The sequence below is a fragment of the Corvus moneduloides genome, chromosome 2, assembly GCF_009650955.1.
Source record: "Corvus moneduloides isolate bCorMon1 chromosome 2, bCorMon1.pri, whole genome shotgun sequence".
Lineage (NCBI taxonomy): Eukaryota > Metazoa > Chordata > Aves > Passeriformes > Corvidae > Corvus > Corvus moneduloides.
This window is the reverse complement of record NC_045477.1, coordinates 28,409,820-28,427,682: the sequence shown is the minus strand read 5'-3', so window position 1 is coordinate 28,427,682 and position 17,863 is coordinate 28,409,820.

The window sequence follows — 17,863 nt, the reverse complement described above, 5'->3', positions numbered from 1 at the left end:
GTTTGGGCTGATGCTACTGAATATTTAGGAGCTCTCACCACCAGACAGTACATGGCTGAAGTATGAAGTGTAGAAAAATTAAATTCACATTCTTATTTCTCTTTTCTCACAGCAGACAAAGTCAAAAGATCCAAACTGGTAAAATACACTCAATTTTAAAACAGCATTTGCAGCACTTATTAGTCCAAAATGTCATTCAAGAGCATGACAGTGGAAGAGACAATGAAAATAAAATTATTCATTCATGGTACAGGGCAATAGTTGGTATCCCCCTGTATAATTTGGAACTCCTAGTTCTCAGGGAGGACATGGAGTTGAAATAACATCAGAGGTGATGTCTGGGAATAAGATGGGCTGTGTATATATAAAGCACATCCCTGAGGCAGCAAACTGAAGGATAAATGTCCAAAGATGCACTGGCACAAAAAAGCAAAACTAAGTGTATGCTCAGCTCCTCATAAATCTCAGTGTCCAAATGTACAACTCTCCATACCGAAATCCAGCTATAGCTGGAAAAAAACCTCTCATTTAATGGGAGACATGGGACTGCCAGCTGCTTTCAAGTACCCTCCACATCTAAAGATGAAAATATTTGAAGATACTGGTTTCCTGATGAATAGTTGTGGGCTTGCTGCCAGTGGCCCAGATAATATCCTCCAGTATCAACTTCTGTTGTGGCAAATTTTTCTTCAGTTCTCTTTTCTTCAATTAGATTAAGATTATGAGCCTCTTCCTTATTAAAGGAGAGCATTACACAGTCAATGATTGAATTACCTGCTGATGTATGCTTCCAGACATAAAACTTAGTATACTACAGGTGGAAATTATACTACTAATAGAACAAATTACTGTGGTCCTGCAGTTTTCAGATAATAAATTAAAAAAAAAAGATTAAATTAACAAGCAACTGAATTAAGATGGAAGTTTGTAATCCATTGTTATTTTTTCCTTTGCGAATGTTTTTGCATGTAAAACATTATTTAGTATTAGCACATAAATTCTTTGATTATGAACTCTTCAATGCAGAACACATTTTTGCTGTACATATATTCAGCAAATACAATTCCATAAGATTACTTTTGCAAGAAAAATATAAAAAATGAATAGCAATTTTCTCTTTTTTTTTTTAACATGGCCTGATTTTTAATCCCCCTTCCCTTTTAAAAATAATCCTCAACAGTTTTCCCACTCTGTTTTGTCAACTATCTGACATTTTTGTTCTGAACTGTCTTGGAAGAGAGTTTCTAAGCTTCAGTGGAGGAACTTGAACTGGTTCCAGGAACAGGATGCGCTATCAGGCAACTACTGTCATGGCAGGAGCAGTAGCTGAGGTGGGGAGGGATGGTACCCAGGGTAGAGTTGTGGGTTTGAAAAGCTTGCAGCAACCGGTACCATTTTGCCAGTTGAATGAAAGTTTTAGTTGTCAGACTAAATCATGCAGAAAAGCCAGAAATGTTCAATACATCTTTGGGATTTTGGGTGGAAAAAGCTGACTGGCACACTCATGGCATGCATTACTTATGAAGTACTTACTAATCAAACAGTAACTAACCACAACTCTCAACAGCAGTGCTCAGGTTCATCTAATAGCTGGCATGGGAAGGATCTCAAGGGACCATGAAGCAGCCCCTTAGCCCAAGAAGGGCTCGGCAATAGTAGTGCAGTTCCAGGCATATTTTCTCTGAAACCTTGTCGGGAAGAAGACCCATCAGACACTCAGGGCAGCCTGCTGCAAGGCTTCTCTGCTCTTACAAAGAAAACGTTCTCTCACATCTACCTTTAGTGCTTTTTGTTACAACTTAAGCATGTCTTCTTCTCCCATCTACCACGTGCAGGCCAGTGCCTCCCTGCTCATAATCACCTTATTTGGGATTTGATTCACTTCCCCTTTTACTCTTTTTTTTAGACAAAGCAAATTTAATTTAATTTTTTTTTTCATAAAGATGCTTTTCTGAGCTCAGATTGTAACTGATTCATTTCTCTGGCCTCTCTCCAGCATGTCTCCACATTTAGTGCAGACCAGTGCCCAGAAATGGACAGTGTCCTTGTTTGGCCCTTACAAGCACTGAGTAAAGTAGTAGAATTACTGTGTGTGTCTTGCAGGCTACAGCCCTGTTTGTACATCTCAGCATGGCATTTGTCTTTTTTGGAACAGCAAGATATTGTTAACTTATGGTAGATCATCAGCTGAACAGAAAGCAAAGTTCAGCATGTTTATATTCACAAGGCCGTGGAACCTCACAAGAAATTATCATTTTCCAAAAGCTTTTCCCTCACATTCAGTTCAAAGGTAGATTCTGCTAAATTTTACATGATCATCCTGGACACCAACAAGGAACCAGCATGGAGAAGCTCAGCTAAGTCTCCTGGGCTTTTCAGGACCTATTTACATCAGAGAGCCAGACAAGATTCCTGGTTATGGTCATGAAAAAAGGGCTGTCCCAGACCCAAGGAGACCTTGGCTTCCCACACAGCAGGTTTGTTCTTCTTCTGGGAGGCCTGGATGCCCCAAGGAAGCTGAAGAATGACACTTCTGTCAAGTGGACAATGGACACAGGATGTAAGTCTTCACACTTCTAAGACCAGATCAGACTTCTAGTACTGAGGTACCACGACAAGATGAGAAAAATAAATTGTTCACATTTGTCACCAGAGCAGGCATTAGTTCAACCTTCCTGCCCCTCTTTGGTGAAAATGAGGGACAAGGGCATCAAAGATGCAATCAAAACCAAAGTGCTGGTATGCTCCAAAGGAGGAGCTGTGCTTGTAAACTGCTCTGTCTTTAAACAAGGCAAGTGCTAACTGAAAATTTACTACAAAGAACTTTTTGCCAATGCAGAAAAAGACAATTCTTACACAACACACTTCCTAAAATAAGGAGATTTTTACCCGGGCAAATAGCATGATTGAGAGATGGAATCTCAGCCTTGGAAAAATTTGGAGAGTTCATATGAGTGCAGAGAAAAATTCAAGTCTAGAATAACGATTCTATTCTAAAAACACTACCCACACACGTGGTCTTGAACTAATACTAAACATGAATTGAAGAGTTTTAACAAAAAAAAGGGTTTTACAAAATCATCAAGACCATCAGGGTCACCAGGACAGTATTTCCATGCCCTCCTATTAGCTTAAGGGCATGTTATCTGCTACAGATGAAATTTTTCTGGCAGAAATCAAGATATTAATATACTTTTACACTACAGAAAATGTGTGTTAAAAAAATGATACATTACAGTCTCACCTGGCATTGCAAAATCTAAGACGAGGCCAAAACCACAGCACATAAATGAACCACAGTACTGAAGAAGCTTCTGAAGCTCATAAATAACAAGAGTTGACCTGTTCAAATGAAGAAAGCCATGTACTTAGCACAGGGAGGAAGAGACTGCAGGAGGAGAGGTAGGCCTAAGAACTTAGTTTGGCCAGGAAAAATCTGACCACTTGTTCTAGAGTAACATTCTCAATTCTCCAGGATAAACTAAATATTAAAAACAATGTAATAAACCTGGCAATTGTAACAGATTTAATTCTGCTACATCTGATAAACCCAACATTGTCAAGTTTGTTTGAGAGTTACCATTTAGGTTCCCAGAATTTTCATATCTATAAGATTTTTTTTATGTAGCAGCCATATCTTTAGCTTTCCTTTACTCCTACAGTCATATACTGGTGTCCAAATAACACAGAACCTACTATGAAAGTGTGGAGCCACACCCTGATCTGTTTAGCACTACAAAATACCAGAGTGACAGAAGTATGCCTAGGATATCATTGCTGACACTTTGCTCAACCCAGAAACTTGAGATCAAGGAAGCCTAAACTGTTAGAGGCTGATGTCCAAGACCCTTGAGAACTGCAGATGTGGAAAATGGAACCAGGAATAAGCAGAACGCTTTGTTACAAGGAGTCTCAAACAAATCTGGTTGTAGCAACAGCAGTCAAAAGAGCATCGGCTCCTGACTGTTGCATAATCAAGTAAAAATCCAAATCTGCCCAGAGGCACCATTTACTGTGTGCAGATTTAACATGGGACTACAAGGCCTCTGATCTCCCTCTCACTTCAGCACTGGCTCACAAAGTGCACACAAATCCACGCCAAGCCATGTAGCTGCGATTGCACAGCTTTGTAGCAACCACCTTTCCATCAGGACTGTACCTGGCTTTGGGGTTCACATAATATTTCTCAAGTAACTTGCATCAGTATCATGTTCAATATCCCTGATCAGTGTGATTTGGGACGTGATATCCCTTTGTGGAAATAATTCTGTGTTTGCTGATGGCAGGAAGCAAAAACCAGAAGTGGCAATAGGAAATACCTTAGAGACTCATTGGATGCACTGAGCGAACACCATAAGCAAACACAGAGCTGTAAGTGGTTTTTGAGTGGTGAGTGCTTGGTGGAAATCCATGTGGAGGGTGACTTATGTCTTTGGAGTCATTTCTTCACAGGTATGGCTGTAAGTCAGCCTGAGAAGCAGCTCCAGGGACCCTACAGGTGTGAGTGGTTTTGCTCCTCTGAAGGGTAAGTGTTTCTGCAGTAAGAGCTAAGGCTTGTTTCTACAAGACGTATCACAAACCTCTGAAACAAATACTGGAAAAGAGTAAGACAATTCTACAACTTCTCATCTTTCCACTCCTGTGCCTTCTTCAGTACAAGTGTGAAAAGCCCACGTGTGTACACATCCAAGGGAGCACTGAAATGCATGAGTTTATGAAGGCATCTCAGACAAGAAACAACCTGTGACAAATTCATTAGAACTGCTAAGACATGACAAGGAGCTACAGCACAAAACAGGATCCATGAAGAACAGGTGGGCTTGGAGGGATTTCTAAGTCATAGGGAGTTCCAGAGCCACAGCAGCTCATCGTCAGCCTTTTGGGAAGTTGCCATAAACCCACCAGTTACTGATTACTCTAATTTATGCTGGGAGCTGCATTGGACCCTTGAGCAATCTCAGATTTAGATACTACTCAGATTTAGATACTACTAATCCATCTTGCCTACATATTAAAGGTGTCCTGTTTTCCCTCTCTGTGTTCCAGATTCCGACCTTCTGTTGCTGTGCCATGGTTTGCTAACTTGATTGTTTCCTACCCCTCCTGTTAAAAAGCCCATCATTTTATCAGTTGTTCAAAGCAGATGAAAAGATGCCTTTGATATAATGCCAATCTAAAGGCTTCTTGGTAGTTTCAATGATTTTTGTCTTTATGTATGGAGGAGATTAAGGGAGACCCTTAGGAGTTGCAATTAAATAGGAAGTGAAATACTTTGCTACGGTAAGATTTTTTATTAAATTCATTTCTATTACCTTTCCTTGTTCCTAAAGAAAGTCTCAGCTACCCTGCTAAGGAGTGTGCATTTCAGTGAGAGATACTTTGCCCCATCCCCTATTTTTGGGATGTGACTAGACCCTCCCGAACAGATGGAGAAAGAATGCCTGGGGGATACTCTAGAGAATGAAGACCATCTACATCCTTGTGGCATGGTGCATATGGCACTGGGATGTGGTTTGTGAAATTTGAGTTGTTCAGACTTTTGCCTGCAGGTGAAACAGCCATGCACTTACCCTATGTGCCTTTCAGGGCACCTTACATTCCTGCATATCATATGTACATTCCTGCACTGAAAGCAAGCCTTTCCTCGACATCCAATGCAGAGCTGTGCCAGCAAGTGTCACCCAGCTGAATTGCTCTTAGTTCCTAATTTGCAGAATTCATCTTTTCTGTGTGTCTGGCCTTAGGACACACAGAAGTGTTAACAGGTGCTGTGTTCACAGCCCACAGAAGTGAAGTCCACCACTGCGGAATGACCTGAAAAGGTAACTGGGAAGTTTCTTCATCTTTCCCAGCTCTTCCTCCTCTCTTACAAGAAACATCTCTGGGGCTGACAAAAGGACTGAATCCCCCCAGCAAAGTCCTTTTTCCTTGCTCAGCATGCCCATAAAACAACATGATTGTGTTACACTCTTTGCATAAGGCCACTTTTTTTAAGATGAGCTTTTCTACAAGAAAATGAAAAGAGTCTTCAGCTTAATTCTTTAATATGATATAATATAACAAAAAGAATAGAGTTTATGAAACTGTGTTTCTGTAGTCTGTCTGGAAAAAAATAAGGAGGAACTATCATTGCTATCCACTCCTGGATGCTCTATACTTACATTTCTCTCTAATATTTGCCTCTCTATCTTTGCTTTAGAAAATAATAGGTTAGAAGGACTGGTCACCAGGATAGGACATTTTGAATTGCCTTTTGTTCTGTGCTACATTATGAGGCAGAAAAGAACAGAGGAGGGGTGAGGGAGGTGCCAAAGTAGTCAGTCATTTGTAAATAGTTAAAATTACGCAATTTAGTGGAGTGTTATTCAAAAGAGATATCACACTTTTTGATTGGCCAGCATTAGATCTGCTGGTTAGCCAGCTGAAAGGTCAGGGAACATGAAATAACAGAAAAAGAATACTCAAGGCAATGTATAGTTATCTTTCTGCATTTCTCTCAGTTAATCAACCAATTTTTGGTCATTCCTCTACAAAACAGCAAGAGCAAATAAGCTCAGATCACGTAAATAAACATGAGAAGAATCGGATTTGTATCAGCAAAATTCTTATCTCCAAAACCTGTGATAAATCAAGATTAAGTGCAATTGGAAAAATCAACCTGTTAAGTGCAGCTTTTAAATAAACTGGAATATTTCTGATTACAATTTGATATGGTTTTGTTGGAAGTGGTGTTCTCCCACAGCTGGTGTGCGGAAGGACCCTTGACACGATACCTGCTTCTTTCTCCTGCCTGGCTGGGCAGCCATATGCCAATTACTTTCTTTATCTGAGACTTTGCTTCCCAACTTGTAATAGTGTCCAGAAATAATTTTAGAAAGATATTGCAACTATGCTTTGTCCATGTCAACAGATGTCAAACTGAGTATCAGCTGAATCAAGGCTGATTCAGGATTTTCTCTAGCAAAAAAATAAAAAACAGATCTGAGAGCTGAACACTTTTTCAAATCCAGCTTTGTCAAATTGCTTACAAGGGGGAAATGTATTTTGCTTAGTAATTTCTTTTAATTTTACTTGATTTTATTTTTAAAAAACATCTGTGCTTGAAGTAAAATGCTTTATTTGATCACATTTTTTTCCCTGCAGAAACCTCAGTGAACCAAACAATAAGGACAACTGTAATTCTGAGCCAGTTTCAACATAAATCCAATTCAGAAAAAACACTCAGAGTATGTGCTCAACTTTAGTGAGACTCGTCTTTCATGAAATTTAGTAGATATTAAAAGCTTAGCATGTACTTTAGTGGTTTGCTGAATCAGAGACCAAAGCAGCCTCTGGCTGGTTGCTCCTTTCTCATTTATACTACTATTAAAAACAAATAAACACTTTCTTTGTGTTGGATAATTTCTTTTTATACTGAGTCCAGCATGATTTATTAATAAATTCTTATGGATTTTTGGTGGCCTTTTTTCCTAATCCTCTCTCTTATATTTCTAGTTCTCCACTGTCACCGGCTGCCTTTTCTTTTTTTTTTTTTAATGTTTTCTCATTGCTTATTTTCTCTTTGTTATGATTTTCTGAACGAAATAATTATTGTTCCTTCACCAGTTTTCTTCTCTCTCCTCCTTTCATTCTAATACCAAAACATTCTTTTCTATTTTTACATTTTTTTTGCCTGTACACTATGTGTAACTCTTCCTGTTCAAGAAGGCAGGAGTGAATAGGGTCCCCAGGAGAAGAAAACAGATTCAATGTAAAGGGAGTCTTGGAAAGGTCATCAGAAATATCAAACTCTAGCAAGGACAGAAGTTCTGCTAAACCCATAAAATCATTAAAATAGATCAGTGAAAGACACAGAAGGAATTCAAGAGTAGCACTGCAGGAGTGAGGGGAGGTGAGTTATGGGCACAGACAGGCACATGTCCCACTCTAGTCCTACAGTGAGAGAAGGCAAGTTTTGCTGAGTTTTCTTTGCAGAGCTGGCTCGTGCTAGCATGTGCCATGGAATGGGGCACAGGGAGGAATACAATACTGTATGCCATACCCTGACGCCTGGAATAGGAGCAGTGACCCTCATCTGCCTATGCAACATGCTGGAAAATCAATGTGATATGCAAGAACTTGTTTATGAGTTACGATTATTTACTTTATTCACCTAAGAAATGCTGGCTGGGCCTGTGTGGCTGCACTTTGCAGCTGCAGATGACAGTAAGATGACACCACAGACCTGTGACTTGCAGCCAGTACTGGCAAGTAGCAATACCACTGCAAGCAGCCAGCATTGCTCTCCCCTATTGCTCCACCTGCCCTCTTCTGGGATACATCATATTATTTATAAGTTCATAGGAAGCAAACTTTCCATGATGATTTGTAAAAGATGGAGTAAACAAATGTAAACACTTTACTCAATTTTTCACAGAATTCATCTTGAACCCTACAGATTCAGGTTTTCTGCCCTATAATATAAGAGGATGCTGGAAATGGCCATCCAGATTCAAATCACAGTCCATTTGGTATAAGAACCAGCCTCCAGCAGTATTCAGTGATACCTGCTTCAAAAATGTTGTGTTAGACAATTACAGGGCAAGTTTCTTATAAAGGGGATGTCTAGCTCCACTAGCTAGCAGTTGATTAATGTCCTATGCAAATAGGACAAAGTTTTGTGAAAACCAGCCTTAATTTTATAAAAGAAAAAAAAAAATCAAACGCTCCCATGAACAAAATATATATCCCTGAGTGATGTTCCCCTGTTGGAAATTCCCTGTCACTCTCCTCAGCTGATACAATCACCACAGATATCACAATGTCACGTGATTTTTTATTGCATCATCATTGGAAGTCATAAGGAGCTCCAAAAAGTCATCAAAATAGATCTTGAACCTTAGGTTTCTCCTGCAAATTCTGGCAGTTTAGGTCAAACTGCTGTGATCATGCAATTAACCAGATCAGCTGGATTTGGTACTGAGGAAGACCAGGAGCGTGGCACTTGCTGGGAAGACTGCCCAGGTTAAGAGCATGGTCTTTTTAGAATAGCACCTCAAATAACTAAATCCAAAGGAACATGTCTAATAATGCTCAAGTGTGGGCTTCTTATGACTGCATTTATCTCAACAAGTCTACTATCATGCTCCTAAACCAGAAAATGGCTAGGAATTGTACCTTTCTCACTTCTAGATTTATTTAGTTGGGAATTTATTATTACTACTATCACATTCTTCAGGAATTTTCATATGATTTAGCTGGTAACTAAGTGAGAGTAAAGATGAGATGCTCAGTGAGAGTAAAGACAGAACTCAAGTGAAGGTAGGGACAAGCAAAGCTATTTAGCTTCTAAAATAATCTGTATTCACCACAAAGGACTTAATCCATTCTCTTCATTGTCTGAAAATAAAATCCATAGAAGTGCACATGTTATTTTTCTTTCAGCACACACCATCTTATGTTCTTGAAAGGGCATATGATGGAAAATTATCATCCTTTCTGGCAAAGCTCCTCTCTGAAATAAAGCAGGAGATCCCAGGCTTTAATGAATTGCATTGCTAGGCTGTGTGTCCTACGCCTTTCTAAATAAAGCGTGTTCCCATTGTGTTAGACATTACAATATAATTTTTTCCAGTTCATAATTTAAACATAATTAGTGAGGGATAGCAGAGCTTCAGGGCAAGAGAGATTACTTCCTCTGCATCATTTCCATATCCAACACAGAATTCCAAGCAGCTTGGGAATAGAAGCAAATACAGGGTTTTTGCCACAGAAAGAATTGAAGAGCACCCTGCTTTATTGCACAAACTGGCATGATATGAATGATTGAAGGCTCTCAGCTGGATAGGGAGCCTGGATGCTAGAGTACCAGCTGTCTGTCAGGAGAGCAGAATTGCCCACCACAGACCTAAGGGCAAGGACGGAGTTCTTGACCAGCAAGCAAAAAACTGATATCAGAACCACTGGAAGATACATGAAAGCTTTCATGGTCTTCATGGCCCTTTCTGCCACACTGTCCAGAAATCAGAAGACACCGTGGCCACCCACTTCCTCTGTGCATCCCTGAGAAACACAACGGTGTTAATTGACCACAATGTAAACACCTCTTGTTAACAGAGCACTTCTAAAAATAGTATTTGTTTCTTGACTTCCCCCTCATTCCTTTTTGAAGGTGATCTTTCTGAAGCAGAAAAACACCTGGGGTCACACTCCAGTGAGCCCCAGCCACCTCGCCTGCCTGCCAGCTCTGCAGCTCTACGCGCTTCATCTCTGGGACGATGGTGTGACTTTTGGAGGCTCTATGCCTCATTTAGCCCTGGTAATGGCCTAATTGGGTTGCAAAAATGCAGGAGCATGATAAAGAAACAGCTCCGCTGTGCTTATTTCAGCAGGTGGAGGAAGAGAAGAGAAGAGAAGAGAAGAGAAGAGAAGAGAAGAGAAGAGAAGAGAAGAGAAGAGAAGAGAAGAGAAGAGAAGAGAGAAGAGGAGAAGGCAGGGCAGGGAAAGGAAAAGGAAAGGAAACCCCACATTTTCTACCTTGACTAGATATTTATGTGTGTAGTTTTGTTTATAATGGGGCATTATGCTGACTAGTTGTGTAGGTGGCAGGATTAACGTGTCAAATGAAGGAGTACCAGGAGAAGGCCAGATTTGGATAATTTTCAGTAATTTTCTACAGCAGTCAGCCCTCTACCCAAAGGGCTTCACTCCATCCCCACTTAGTTCTTAGTGAGGGCTGAGATAATGGGTGCTTTCCTTATCTAGTTGGGAGAGGAAAGGTGAGTGGGAGAAAAGGTGAGAGGAAAGGCAGGTGACAAGAGTGACCATTTCAGGAACAGCAAAGGAAGCAGCTCATACAATTAGCCAAATGTCCATTCACCATTTCTCAGCCATACTTCCCCCTCTCCAGAGAGGAATCTTGCTACCTACCCAAAGAAAACCATCCTATCCTCTTTTGAATTATTCCAATATTTTTTACTGGCATCCCATAAACCACTCAAAGAATACCATGGTACTCCCTGCCTCAGAAAATCTCAGACAGAAAGAAAGAAATACAAGTTTCAAAAGGTGAGGAACCTCTTCCTTTAGGGATCTGTTCTTCATCAGCAACAAGAGTGTAAGACCAGGGGATGAACCAGATTCCCCTTCACCTAAAGTAATAAAGATAAACCAAAAAATTTACTTCACGGTGGAAAGGGCAGCCTTCCTTCTGGATGGTTTTTTTTTATGAGCTTTCACCATCCCCAACGAGATCCCAGCTATTTACGTGACTTTGTTTCCTCCCTTTCCTCTCTGAGTGGGAGTCCTATATTATGTCAGAGTAGTCTCCCTAAGCTGGAGCCAAAATTGCTCATGCAGTATTGAAGTTACAGAAGTGCTCTATACTTGCCACTGTGTAAAGGACAACCTATATCTATTTTAGCTCTCTGCCTTGGGGACTGGTAGAAAATATCCTGTGCTTTATTCATGTCTAGTATTAAAACTTCCAAGAATAGATATCTGGCTGATAAAAACTTCCAGAGGATTCTGCTGTAAATCAGAACACATCCTCACTGGTAACATTTCAAACGTCTGATTGGGCCTTGGTGCTCTTATTTACAGCACAGCCCTATAAACATTTCCACTAACACAACAGCAGGGGCAGCAAACAGCATGGAGCAAGCAGGAGCAGCCAGTGGGAGGAAAAAAAATTCAAGGATTTTCAGGCAACCTCTCATGCTTCCTTCGGGAAACTCACTGGAATTTTTCCTAATAATTTTTTACTCACGTTTCCTGCGTGCTTCTTATTACAATTTCCTTGCTAACTTGAAAAAAACTGTGTTGAGGGGGAATTGATGTATGTGTCAAGTGGCCAGCAACAAGATGATTTTTAAGTTTCCCAGGGGTCTAGCGGTAACATAAAAATTTCCCTGTGGGAGCTCAAACAGCTCAGCCACAGAATTGTTTCTGATGGACTAGAAATTTTAAGTGCTTGCCTTCATCTAGTAATTGCCTGGGTACCAATACTGGTGATGTGGTTACAATTACAGTATGCAAGAAGAATGTGGCATCAGCCTATAAGAGGGGGCTGGTTCCAGCCAGGCTTGAAGCTTTAAATAGGACAATCATCACACCCACTGACTAGTAGTGCAAAATCAAATGGGAAATGTAAATTAAAGTGTTAAGCCTATCCAATCATGGACCAAAAATGCATTTCTAGGTACCAAAGTATTTACACTAAACCAGAAGCTGTCTGGAATAAAACTTGGTAATAAAAATACTAAAACCCACTTATTTGTAGCATGGAAGAAAGGGAAAAGTAAAAACCCTTAACAAATTCTAAGATTCTAAGTATGCAGGGAATTGATGAGGGAGGTTTATAAGATCAAGGAAATACTAAATAGTTAACAGAGGTAAAGAGACAAAAATTATATTTTTATAAATATAAAATGTGCCTGAGAGTGGCCATGAGCCCATTGCTTGATGCGGGTGGTAGAACTGTAAATGACAATCCAAAAAAGGCGGAAATATCGAATAAACATTTTGTCCTTCGCACATTGTTTTGTCCTTGGAATGAAGCTGTAGAATGTATCATCCCATATTACGTCAGCCCAACAAAATTCACCGTAGGTAATAAAAGGAGATGTGAGACGAGATCTGCTAAAATTAAATGTTTTCAAATCAACAGGCCTGGAGTCTTACATAAACTAAATGAGGAGTTCTCCGAATCACTAGTGTTGATACTGAACAACTCATGGAAAAATGGGAAAATTTCAAAGGGTCAGAGAACTGCAAGTGTATGCAGTTATTAAATAACTAATAAAGAAGGAAGGCCCAGAAAATTATAGGCACCATATCCCAGTATCAATCTGGGTACAATAATGAAATGAATTAAGACAGCATTCTTTCTAAAAATCCATGAGGATAAAATATTACTAATTCTAACCACATTTTTAAAATATCCCACTGTTCTTTTTATGAAATGATGAACTAGATACAGACAACTATATAGAGTATATCATGGACATGTCCAAGGCGTATGACTGACCAGATTAAAAGTTGCAATTAATAGATTCAAAACTAGTTTATGGATAGATCTTAAAGGTTTTGTTTAAGGGATGGTATCAATGAGAGGAGTATTTTCTAAAGACACCACTCAGAGATCAATCTCATTCTGAACCTGTTCCATATTTTTTAATCAGTCCTCTAGACCATAAAATGAAGCCATGTTTGTTAAAGCTGATACAAACACAAAAGCTAGCAGTGAAGAAGACAGTTTTAATGTATGATTGATCACTAATGTTGGCATATACAAAACTCAGCTTTCCCCTGGGCACCAGTGATTTTCGGCACTGTGCTCAACATATTCATCTTCCTGGTGGCTCTGCATTGAAATAACTCTATAACTCAATCTCATGTTTCAAGGCTTCTGTGGACAGCCTGCAGGAGGGAGAGGACAGCTCTTTTTTCTGATGCCCAATTTACCCACACGCTCTAGGATGCTTGAAAGAAGACAAAGCTTCACTGATTGGCAGTAGCTAGACTGAGACCCTGAAAAAGTTGCACCAGTGTCCTGCTAGGACACAAAGGATCTATTTTTTCTTAAGTGCGTGTGTTGGTCTAACTTGCTCACACGCTGAGGGTCAAATTTAAAGTCAGATATGGAATTAGGAAGGAATTTTCCATCCCACAAAGACTGGCGAGAATCCCAAGTGCAGCTAACTCACTGTTTTCTCTCCTTATCTCCCTAGACTTGTACAGGGAGATGCAAATAACAAACTTAAACCCAGAGATTTAATAGACTTACAAGATCTTAAAATAAAAAGGGACATATTTCTTCAGGGGATGCAATCACTGCATGACTCAGAGGCTTGATTCTCCTGAGTCAGTGTGGGGCAGAAGGCATGCATAGTGTTTTGGTAAGGCAAAGGTATGTGTGATGTTGTACATCTTAAAACAGTTGTATTGAGAGCTCCTCAGGACACAACACAAGCCTCAGGACCCAAGGAAAGGCAGTGTGTAGAGATGGTGCTGTAGATGTGCCACTGTCATAAAATGAGAACAATGTGATACTGAATTCTGCTGCAGACCATCTAAACATTGGTTATTGAGGAATTTCTTCACTTAGATATTTCAGCTGTTTAAGGCAATCCTCCTAGAGTCTATCTAACCAAAATGACCAGAAAACCAGCTAAAAAGTAGTAGCCACTATTTAGAGCTACTTCTGGTGTTGGCAGATCAGCTTACCGACAAGGAAACTGTTTCCTATAGTGTCAGCACAGTAAAAGTTGAAGTTTAGGTCACATGTATACTTGTCTCAAGCATAAACAAAAAGCCCTGATAAGTTCCAGATCTAGAGGCCTTTTCCTGTGGGTGCTACTGTAGTGAAGCAGAACAAGCCTGGCTTGATGTTCAGATAGCAGGCTAAACCTGCAGTGTTAGCAATGGTGTGATGCCTTGTTTTGACTTACACCTGAAGAGCAAAGACAAGGCCTCCAAAGGAGAATGAATACAGATGAATAAGAGGTTATTTCATTGATAACTCACTTTTCAGAGAGCTGCCCACACTTACAAGGGGATAAGCAAACACTGAACCTGGAAATGTATTCTCAAACACTCACTGAAGGGATGTCTGACTTTCTCTTGCTTTTGACTGTACAGATTCAATACACAAAATGCACCCTTGCTAAGACCAAACCTACCAGATCTGTAGCCATCTAAAAGAGCAATATGTTACAAGGTGGAAGGGAATACTTCTAAAATTAACCTAATAATGGATCTCCCTTCCCACTATTGAAAAGACAGGGCTAAGGTGTACCACAGGAATGCACTTGAGCAAATCTGGATTTCTGTAAACTAGAAAACTCTATTAAAACAACAGACTGGCAGTAAAAAAGCACCACCACAACAGTCAAGGCAACAAACGCTTACAAAGTGACTGGGAACAGCAAATTTTAATCAAATCATTCAACCCTTTTGTTGTTGCTAACCTTGATTATGTCAGACAATATTGTTAAAGAGTCTTGCTAGAGACTAAATGATATCATCTTTCTAAATTACAAAATGTCAAGGCAGACTGCTCCTAAAATTTCAGAAGACAGCGTATTTGCCTCTTTCGCTATCTGCAAAGCTGAAGGCAACAATTTCAAACAAAACAAAGCACCCCCTATGGGTCCTTCTGCAAGGAATCAAGGAGAGCTCAAAACTACCATTAGCATTTGTAACCTCTTTCTGAACTAAACCCATTAGCTACAGAAACATTGCTAAAAAACAGTAATAGGAGGTACTTCAGTAAACAACTACATCAGCAGATTTTGAGTGTTCACTGTATATGCCTAATTTCTTGGCAGCTTAATTTCTTGCTCAGTCACTTCTTGTGCAATGTTGAATGCAGCAAAAGAAATCTCTGCTTCCCTAGCCAATAAATAGCCTACAATTAGCTGTGACCTCTTTTGTGGAGGATGGAGGATGTTGAGGCTGAGTAATTGTTCCTCAGCAAAATAGAAGGATACAGTGTTATTATATATAAAATTATGATAATGATCTGTGTACACCTCTCATAGCTTCTCTCCATGGATTTAAGACTTCCTAACAAACATGAAATTAATCCTTGCCACCATGCTCTTGGAAGACAAATGATACTTTGCTACAATTTGTTTGCAAGTGGGAGAATGTAATGAACAGCTAATGCTTGCACATCTAATTTAAAAAAATGCTTTCATGATTTTATTTCTAAATGTTTATTTAATTTCCCAGAAGTGAAACTGAGAAAAAGTGTACTATTTCTCTCTCCACCCCTTCGGCTCTTTGAAGCCTTACAATATCAAGCCTGTAAATTCAATTTCTGTGTCTGAAGGCTCAGATCTAATAGCTCTGTCTGGAACATCAGTATCAAGGGATCTTGTCTTCAGAGTTTAGAGGAAAACAGCAAAGAGTTCTCTGGAGAGCCAGAAAGAAAAAATCCATGATTTATTTTAGAGAGAGATTATTAAGAGGTGACAACTACAAGAGCATATTACTTTTATTAGTAGCTTCCCAGTATCACAGTGTACACCAAAATTTATATACAAACAGAAAAAAAAAGAATGTATTCTCACCTATCTATAACTTACCCATGTTCTCTCTCCGGCAGAAATCATCACTGCTCATTTCAGAACAAGACACAATGAACTGGGATAGTTAACCTCCCACCTCAGGTCCCATCATCATCTCCAACAGTTTTAAGTTCTCTAAGCACTGAGGCAAAAGGACTTCATGTTTCTATCAGTAAGTGTCATCATTAGCAATGAATATTCTTACTGCTATGACTAAACATCATTACTTTTAAAAAACCCATTTTGGCAAGCCTGCCGTATTCTTGGGCCAGTAAATTTTCAGTGGTTAAATTTTCTGACATACTTACTGACATATATATCAAGGGTGTTTTCAAAAACCCACACTGATTTTCTGTCTAACCTGACTGAAGGACGTAGCTGGGTATGTTTCCCAGCCATATTACTGTGCACATGTTAAGACCATCAGGAAGACTCAATGTTCAAACTGTACTCAGGAGACAAAAAATGAGGACTGCTCTGCTAAAACCCAGGAACCAAAGTTCAACTCCTCCTTTTTCTTTTTCAAAGGTGAACAAATTTTCAGTCAATTGTGCTTACCATGGCTGTTTGTCATCATACCTTCAACTGAGAGCTATGAATCAGACTCCACCGTTGCTCATATTTTTGTATTTGGCTGATTAATATTTCTGAATTTATAAACATAGGTTTATATTCAGGTATTTCATGTATTTATGTATTTAGAAATGCATAAACCTATCAATGTGTCTTTGAGTGCTTGTCAGCCTCCTGTTCCTATCAGCTCTGCTGCATCTTCTAGGATGTAGCCATGTTGAATAAAGTTTGCATCATATCAGCCTAGGAAAACCTGCAGCTTTAAAACAACACAGTTTTTATGGAAAAAACCCCAATGTCTCATTTGCAAGGGCAGAGATTCCAAATCAGTATGGTTACACAGGTCCATCACATTAAGAGGTTCAGGCCTTGAGACAGGTTTCTGTTTAAGCACCATTTACTGTTAATGCATTTGACACCTGTTGAAACGCATCAATCACTGCTGTTAGATCAGCTTTCCCTAAGCCAAAGTGTCTTATATGGACCTATAAATGTGTAGATCTATAAATATAGATCTATTTCCAATAGAGCAACAGCAAAACACATTGCTGAATAAAGACAGCTACAGTGACTGATAATAGGAAATGAAGAAATTACCTGAAAGTAAGAAATTCCCTATATAACTTTTATATACTTCCACGATTTGATTTACATAATTTCGCTTTCTCTGTCAAATCCTACGCTCACTTCTTCTTTGGAGCAGTGTAATCCACAACATCCTCAGTCTCCCTCTTTCCTATTCAGAGAGAACCACAAGAATGTGCTGTTTTGATTTGTGAATATGCTGGCAGTCTGCTCAGGTGCCTGGCTCAGGTCTCAAAAACTGGTGTTTTAACCTGGGCTGAAGAACGCATATCTTACCTGCAGAGCATGAACTTCCACACATGCTTTGCCAATGGTCAGACCACACATCAAGAGGATTGAATCAAACTTGCAGTGTGGGGAAGGTGTGACAACAGGAAATGCAGGGGCAGCGTTTGAAAAATGCAGAGTCCCAGAAGCCAGGAGCTGGATTAAAAGAGGACATAGCTTTGAACAAAGGTTCAAACTCTGCTCTAATTGTGAGTGCAAAAGAGATGTCAGACAAACAACACTTGACAAGCTTCCTTTCTCTTGATACTGTGTGATTTAAAAGGATCCACTAGTCATGCACATGCTTTCTGATTTCCAAACTAACAACAATTTAAGACCATGGAAAAGCTAATATTACCTGAAGAACTGTATACTAAATTGATTCC